Source organism: Natator depressus, chromosome 11 (assembly GCF_965152275.1).
Source record: "Natator depressus isolate rNatDep1 chromosome 11, rNatDep2.hap1, whole genome shotgun sequence".
Taxonomy (NCBI): Eukaryota; Metazoa; Chordata; order Testudines; family Cheloniidae; genus Natator; species Natator depressus.
In genome coordinates, this window is record NC_134244.1 from 71,721,201 (window position 1) to 71,729,770 (window position 8,570).

General features: G+C 52.6%; 1 long non-coding RNA gene across 1 annotated transcript; it reads left to right on the forward strand.

Annotated features, from left to right (window-relative positions):
- Positions 1-493: 493 nt before the first annotated feature.
- On the forward strand, positions 494-3,208 carry LOC141996204 (uncharacterized). Its single transcript, XR_012641499.1, has 3 exons — positions 494-574; positions 1,522-1,635; positions 3,091-3,208. It is a non-coding gene; the product is annotated as an uncharacterized LOC141996204 (long non-coding RNA).
- Positions 3,209-8,570: the final 5,362 nt, after the last annotated feature.

The window sequence follows — 8,570 nt, forward strand, 5'->3', positions numbered from 1 at the left end:
GTTCGTGTGCGCACCACAATAAAGTGACCAAGGGTTTTCCCATCATGGCCGCGTCTCGAGCTCCTGTCTGCAGGGAAAAAGCTGGGGACCGGTGGGGAGAATGCGGTTGTGAAATGGACTAAAGCCCCATCGGAAACCTCCGCATTCGCCCTCCGACCCTGACCGGCTGCCGAATAACACTCACGTTTCACGGCAGGTCTCTCCGTTCTCCCCGGGGAAGTGGCGGGGAAATGGCCGAGGCATAGCTGGCTCGGGTGAGAGATTTTCAGGGGCCTGCTGGTGGGTCTGTGATGGTGGGGGCAGGAGGGGCAAACCTGCTGCTACATGTCCTGCCTGAGGCCTGATTTTTGGAACGCCCCCAGGTGTGGGGGGGAGGGTGAAGGGGCCCATTTCTGGAGGTGAAAACAACCCCTTCCTGTACAGGACTGAGAAAATGGACCAGACTCCCACTGCTGCAGCCTGAACCTGTCAGCCCAAGGCTGCTGTGAAACATGAAGGGAGATGCCCTGTCTCTTCGGATCCAGCTGCTGGGAATCGAGAGATTGTTGGGATTCCTGTCCTCTGGCTAGTAGGGGTGAGATAAATGTAAGGCCCCCCGCCACCACCTCTGCTGGGGTGGGGATAAAGAGCTCTCTCTTTCCCTCCAGCCCCTGAAACCTGCTGGCTTCTCTGTGCAGGGTAGGGGCGGCTGCCCCTCCCAGAGCTTCCTCTTCTTTCCGCACTCCTCCACTATTTATAATGGGATTGTGGCTGGGGCACCCGGTTCTGAGTTTGTTACATACAGCGGTGACCTTCGAGGAGGTGGCTGTGTATTTCACCCAGGGGCCAGGGGCTCGGCTGGACCCCGGTCAGAGAGCCCTCTACGGGGACGTCACAGAATTCTGAGACCGTGACCTCGCTCGGTCAGGGATTCCTGCCCCCTTACTTATTAGAAGCTGTGGGATTTCTGATATGCCCAGTTTCACTTCTGCTCGGGGTTCTTCCATGGGCACATCAGGGAATTGAGTCCCAAAGGCTGCAGATCCCAAGGGAAAGTGACTTTCACCTCCACACTACCACCCATGAGACAGGGGAGTCAGAGATGTAATGTAGACGCTACTTCATCCCAATCCCTCCAGCTGTCAAGAAGCATGACAGTTATCAGCGCATGTTAATTCTCATTTGCACACAAAATTCCTGCTTTCAATTCCTGAGACTTGCTCCATCTATGGAAGGGCCCTGGCTTCTGCAGGTTCAGACACAGGCAAGTGTTTCATATCAGCCGTGTCTGAGTCAGCAAGTCCCCCAGAGCAAACATCCTGGAAATTCCTCCTTGGGATGGGACACAACCCCTGCCCCCCCCATCCCCCCCACCCTATGCAGACCTCTGCTTTTGCCAAGTGGGTTCAGTGGCCACGTTCCCATCCATTTGGATTCCGTGTAACCCCCTTCATGGCATGGGGCCCGGTTATAATCAGAGACGGTTCCTTGTGAGAAATCCTGAGTGCACTCTGATCTCATCTGATTTCACCCCACGAGCAGGAGTCCCCCTACCCAAACCTGACACGGTCGCCCAGCTGGAACAGGGGGAAGAGCTGCGGGTCCCAGCTCTCCGGGGCTCTGAAGAAAGGGAGATCCCAAGAGGCGCCCATGCAGGTGAGAGTTGGTGAAAGTGAGACAAACTGTCCATTAAGTGAAGGAAAAAGCTGGGTCTCTTACACAAATGTGCTGCGAGTAAGGTCCTCCGATTCTGGCTCATCTCACCCCAGCCAGGGTTGTAGCCAGCAGGTCCAGTACCGGGTTTACAGGGGCCCCGGTGCCTGGAATGTTACCCCTCCTGCCTCTGCCTGCATCCCCAGGCTCGCCCCTGCTCAGCTTCTTCCCCCTGAGACCCTGCCTGCTGCTCGCTCCTTTCTGCCCCCTGGCCCCACCCGCCTGCTGCTTGCTCCTCTCCGCCCCCGGCCCCTTCCCTCCTCCCCTCAACTTGCCGCTCTCTCCTCTCTGCCCCCTGCCCCCCCTCCCGCCTGCCGCTCTCTCCTCTCTGGCCCTCCCCCAACCCCCACCTGCCACTCTCCCCTCTCCATCCCCTGGTCCCACCCGCCTGCCCCTCTCTGCCCCCTGGCCCCGCCTCACCACTTGTTCCAGAAGTGACACACTGGGGGGACAAGTGGGGGGTCAGTTGGCCCCCCCACGATTTCTGCTTGGCGGGCCATGGGGGAGGGAAAGAGGCTCTGTCCTCCCCAGGCAGCCGCCACCCAGAACAGAGCGGCTGGTGTGCAGAGTAGCTGGTCCTACCCCTTCCGCTCCTTGCCCAGGCCTGGCTGGCAGGGACAGGGGCCAAGTGAGCCTGAAATGTGTCGGGGGTGGAGGGAGCTGCTTCTCTCTGCCCCATGGCCCCTCCCCTCACCCGCTGCTCACTCCCCTCTCCCCTCCCACTTCCTGCTCACTTCTTGCCACCTCCTGGCCACTCCCCCTGCCCACTACTTGCTCCCCTCCACCCCCTTTCCCCCGTCACTCACCCTTAAGGCATAGCCCTCCCACTTTTAAAAGTGATGGGGCCATGGCCCTCTGACCCCCCCACATTGCGGCACCCCCATTGCCAGGTGTCAAGTTTTCGACCAGAAAGTCGAGGCAAAAAGGGGAACTGGCAGTGTGTGGTCAGCACTGCTGACTGGACGCTAAATGTCCGGATACGGGAGTAACCTCAGCCAGCCTCCTCACCGGAGGGGCGGGAAGAGCAGCGGTTTCTGCCTGGAGGAACTGCAGCTCAGCTGGAGAGAGAGAACTGGCTCCCAAGGACCCAGCTCCTGCAGAAGGAAGTAGGTGCCAGCTCTGCACCGCCCCGGGGGGATCCTGTCCACCCCTCCCCCCGCCTTGCTGTGCTTGCCCCCAGCACCTGCCTCGCTCCAGATGTGGACTGCCCCTCCCTGCCCCACCCCACTGTGCTCTTGCCCCGGCCCCTGCCTCACTCCAGCTGGGGACTGACCCTTCCGCCCACCTGCCACACTGTGCTTGTCCCCGGCCTCTGCCTCGCTCCAGGGACCTACCTGGGCTCCCTCCACATACACACTCTGCCCTTTCATTTTCTTTCCACGCTGCATTTGTTTCCAGGAAGGCACGTGGCATCGGAAGGTCAGCAGCGAATGTGCACACGCTGCAATCTGCCGCAGGTGTGAGTGAGGTGCAGGGCGGGAGACCGTAAATAGAGGAGAACGAACAAACCAGTCCCAGCGATAAAGAAAATAAACGACGAAAAAACATTTACGTGGTGCTCGGAAACAGAGGCGTAGAGCAGAAGTTGAAGAGCAGAAGGCAGAACTGCATTGCATAAGCAGTTACTTCATTAATAACAGCAGAGAGGCTGCCGGTGACCATACTAATCCTACTAGCTGCGCTAGTCGTGACGATGAGTGTGTAATTGATACTGGTACAGTGGCGGGTCCAGCCTACGTTGGACATGGTTCTGAAGATCAGGCTGTTTCTTCTGACGAAATCCTCTCATCAAAGAAAGAACCCAGTGATAACCTGCTGCTGCAAAACACACTAGTACGATTGCCTTCCTCCGATGCCGCTCTCTGGACCGTTGATGCTTTCACCCAAAGTACTGCATAGACGTGGGCCCTGATTTCTGCCGAAATCGCGATGGAAAATATGCAATGTCATCAAGACAACATAAGGGCAGAACAAGGTAATTATAACTTTTCTATGTTTTTTTTTAATACATTACTTCAGTGTTTTTGAGATCAATTTTTCCCAGAAAGGGGTTGACGTCACTATTCATTTTGAGAGACAATTGAAATAAGCAGATTTGTGCTGTCTCTATCTAAATGTAAAAATGTACATTCTAGGTTTTGCTCACTACTACACAATGAGCTGCTTACTCTCTCAATGCCCCACGAGTATGCCTGTATTCAGCAGAAATGTTGAAGAGTATTCATTAATATTAATTTTTTTATTTATTTTAGGAAACTCTGTGATACAGCCTTCAATCAAGTGTCCCCGAATGGTGAAATTATTGAAAGGCCCTGGCTCATATACTCACCATCGACTGGCTGCCTCTTCTGTTTTATGTGCAAATTGTTTTCTCCGAACAGCACATCTGCACGAGCCAAGAGAGGATTTGATTCATGGGATCACATTGGCAGACTCGGTGACCATGAAAGATCTACTGAGCACCGACAAGCTCTCACCGCTTAGACAATGCGTTTATCGAAGACTCAAGCCCTTGATAAACATACAGCAGATGGAAATATTAAAGAAAGAAATTACTGGACAGAAGTGTTGAAGCGAGTCATAGCAACAATAAAATTTCTGGCAACACGAGGTCTGGCACTGAGCGGGACGAATGAAACCTTTGGCAGTCTTAATAATGGCAACTTTCTGGGCTGCTTAGAGCTCATAGCAGAGTACGACCCTTTCCTGGCCTGCCACATCCACAACTGTGGGAATACTGGTCATGGCACAACGTCTCATCTATCATCGACAATTTGTGAAGAGTTCATTAAACTCATGGCTGACAAGGCAAAACAGGTCATTGTGGATGAGCTAAAACTGGCTAAGTATTTTTTCTTCAGCACTGATTCCACACTAGATACAAGCCCTACCGATCAGCTGACACTTACTGTGCGCTCCGTGCTGAATAACTGCACGCCCGTAGAACGCTTCTTGAATTTTGTTCCAGTTACATCGCATACAGGTCTTCATCTGTTTAATGTCATCCATGGAACCCTGAATGACAAACTAAATATCAATCTAAAGGACTGCAGAGGTCAAACATACGACAGGGCTAGTAACCTGTCCGACACTCAGGCGTGCAAGCTCGGGTAATTGCAGGCAGTGAGAAAGCAGTGTACATCCCATGCATGACCCACTCGCTCAACCTACGTAGCGTTGCAGCTGCAGAGTCATGCACGGATGCAATTACATTTTTTCGCTTTATCCAAAACCGGTATGTATTTTTCTCAGGATTGACTTATCGCTGGGGGGGGCCTCTTGCGAGATTCTCTGCACAAGGAGACATGTGAGGCCAGTAAGAAAGAACTTTTCCCGAAGCTCCTCAGTGACACAAGGCGGCCAGTTCAAGCGGGTGCACTTTGCAGTTTATCGTGCAACTACAAATCTGCTGCAGGCTCTTGGTGCGGACACGCTGCAGAATGGCTACACACGAGCAGAGGCAAACTCTCTTCAGCTGGAACCATGGCTCGGTTGGAGACTGCATTTATGACAACGTTTTGGAGTAGTGTCCTGACAAGAGTAAACAAAACAAATCAACTTCTGCAGTCTGAAACAGTGGACTCAGGCGGAGCTGTGACACTGCTGAAGTCACTCTCTGAGTTGCTGGCAGCACCACAGAATAGCTTTGAGGACTACCATGAATCTGCGATGTCTTTACGTTCTACAGCAAACTTCCAGTTACAGCAGCAACATCATCCAAAGCGTGTGGCTGATGATAGCGAAGAACCCGCTGTCGTGCTGACTGGTGAAGAGAAGTTCAAAGTTGAATCATTCTACGCCATAGTTGACTCACTTGGCAGCCATCTCAACAGAAGAATTCATGCATATTCAGAAATAAACAACCGTTTCTGTTTTTTAACGGGTGACCTTGACAGTAGTGCTGTTAAAGAGTCTCTCAGAAGTTTAACTGAATTCTATTCAGGTGACCTCAATGAAGAGATCTTTGATGAATGGGTACAGTGGTGCTCACTGGTAAAGCAACTTGCTTCCAAGCCGTTATCACAAGCTCTGCCTACACCACTGCAAATGCTGACCATAACGAACACGCAGAATTTGCAAACAGTCTTTCCAAATGTCTTTGTTGCGCTTCACATTTACCTGACACTCCCAGTCTCAAACTGCGGTGGTGAAAGGTCTTCTTCACATTTAAAAAGGATAAAAAGTGCTTTACATGCTACAATGATTCAAGAAAGACTTAACAGTCTTACTCTGTTATCCATTGAATCGGGGATGGTAAACTCTGTAGGCTTTTCCAATTTAATGAAGCGTTTGCTGCTGCAAAGGCACGCCGAAAAATCTGAAGACTTTTTTCATCCCTGTAAATAGCCCAATAGCTACATGCAGTGGTTTGGTTGAGTGAGTTATTCACATTCATACTTGCTATGTAATATGCAAATTACTTATCTGAAGCAAGACAAGTGTGAATGACACTGTAAATATATGCATCCGATGAAGTGAGCTGTAGCTCACGAAAGCTTATGCGCAACTAAATTTGTTAGTCTCTAAGGTGCCACAAGTCCTCCTTTTCTTTTTGTCTTCCGACAGTGGTCAACGCCATGTGCCCCAGAGGGAATGAACAGAACAGGGAATCATCAAGTGACAGACGCTCTTGCAGCCCCTCCTGGAAGAATCAGGGGGAGGGAGGGGATTTTATATATATTTTACAAATGACTAGAAACGCTCTCACAGCTGGTAGATTTCCTGTGGCGGGACTCACACCCAGGGCACGATGTGGCCCTTAACCTTTGTCTCCATTGCAGTCCAAACTCAGCGAGGCAGGTGTGAAAAGGGAAACAAATAAAAACACAACCTACCTTGTCTCCAGAGGCCCAACCCCCAGCTGCAAATATCCCCCATGCTATAGAGCAGTGGTTCTCAACCAGGGGTACATGTACCCCTGGGGGTACGCAGAGATCTTCCAGGAGTTACATCAACTCGTCTAAATATTTGCCTAGTTTTTCTACAGACTACATAAAAAGCCCTAGCGAAGTCAGTACAAACTAAAATTTTATAGAGACAGTGACTTGTTTATACTGCTGGATACTCAGAGTGCCAGCTCTGAACATGGACCCCCCGAAACAAATATCCTCCCCAAACCCCAGCTCTGAAACCCCCTCCCCCCAAAAAAACCCCAGTCATTGCTCCCAATGTTCAGAACACCCCCCAGTGGCTGATACCTGAGGAGGGGGTTGTTATAGCAGATTGAGCCTAGGGACTGTTAATTTATATTCATTCCACTTTAAAAAAAAAAAATCTTTCCCTTCCATCAGAATCCCAGCTGTGAGATTAAGCATCGGGCATGTTGGGTGCCGTAACCCTTACCATGCCGTGTCTGTGTCATAGCTAGAGAAATGGGTCCCCCCACACACCCACAAAGACATGGGGCAGAAAGTTTGGATCCAAATAGGGTGGCCAGATGTCCTGATTTTATAGGGCCAGTCCCCATATTTGGGGCTCTGTCTTATATAGCTGCCTACTGTACCCCCCCCCCCCGGCTCCTCCACCACCCCAGTTTTTCCACACTTGCTACCCAGTCCCCCTAGATCCAAATGGCATTTGCTACCAATACCAGGAGGAGGAACCGATCCAGCTATAGGAAAGGAAACACCCCCCAGGAATGAGACAAGAGGTCTCTGAGCCAGAAGGGGAGGGTAGAGGGGAAAGGAGGAGGACAGAGAGATAGTCAGGGGCAGCAGGAGCAATCAGTGGGGAGGGAGGTTCCCGGCTCCTGGCCCTACCCAGCCCTATTCCTTGCAGCCCCCCGGGGCAGTGACTGTTCTGGGGAGAGGCAGAGAGAGGAAAAGCCAGTTCCTGCCTCTGCCTGGTCTCTGTGCTGCTGGGGGGATGCGCTGCCCTTCCTCTTCTGGCTCCTGCGATCACAGTCTGCCACCTCTCCCTAGATGTGTTCTCCTGGTGTGTGTCCCCCCCCACCCCCCAGACGCTCTTCCTCTGGACAGAATGGGTGGGGGTGGGGGGATGTTCTGGGTCATGCTGCTGGATGCCTCTGTTGTGGTGCTGGGGTGATTTCAGCCAGTCCTCGCTGGGGACCCCCCATAGTCACCCTGAGGCCCTGAATCCTGCATAGGGGCCTGGAGCCCTGTGCAATGGGGCAAGCCCCTCTGCTGCTTCCTAATAGCTGCTAAAGCTGCTAAACTGGGGCAGACCCATGGGGAGCAGAGATGGGGCAAGGTGCAGAGTCATTTCCCTGCCCGGCCCCAGCCCTTTGCCCCGGGGCTCTCCCCTCGCCTGCAGGCTCCAGCTCTGGGGCTGGTGTGGGCAGAGCCCGGGGCTGGTTCCAGACACTGCAGAAAATCTCCCCCCCCGGGCACGGAGCAGGGTTAATGCAGATCTCTCCCCGCACACACCTCGGCTCAGCCCCGGCTCTTGGATCACAAGGAACGGAGCAGGAGCCAGCAGCAGCAGTATTTGACCTAGGAAGTAACAGGTCTGTCTCCTCTCTGTGCAGTAATCAGAGCCCGAATGACATAGCCTCCTTCCTCGTCCCCGCCTCAGGGCAGACACTGACCTCATCTCCTCCAGATCTGGAGTCAGCCACTGTCCTTCCTTGCCGTGAATCTGGATTGACACCAGTCTTTTACTGAGACCAGAATCTAACCTGGGTATGTGGCCCAGGAGGCATGAGGCCAAGACCTTTTTTTAACGTTGCCTACCCTGGAGATTTAGTATTCAGCAGTTGGTCCTCAAAATCATGAATGTGGCTTAAACCACAATAATTTGGAGCAGAGGCCAGGGAAGGGGTGGGGGGCAATTTGCCTTCTAGTTTTTGAGATTTTGGAGGAAAGCTGCCCACCTGCAAAGCATGTTTGAGCATTTCAGATTCAAAATTCCCCAATGGT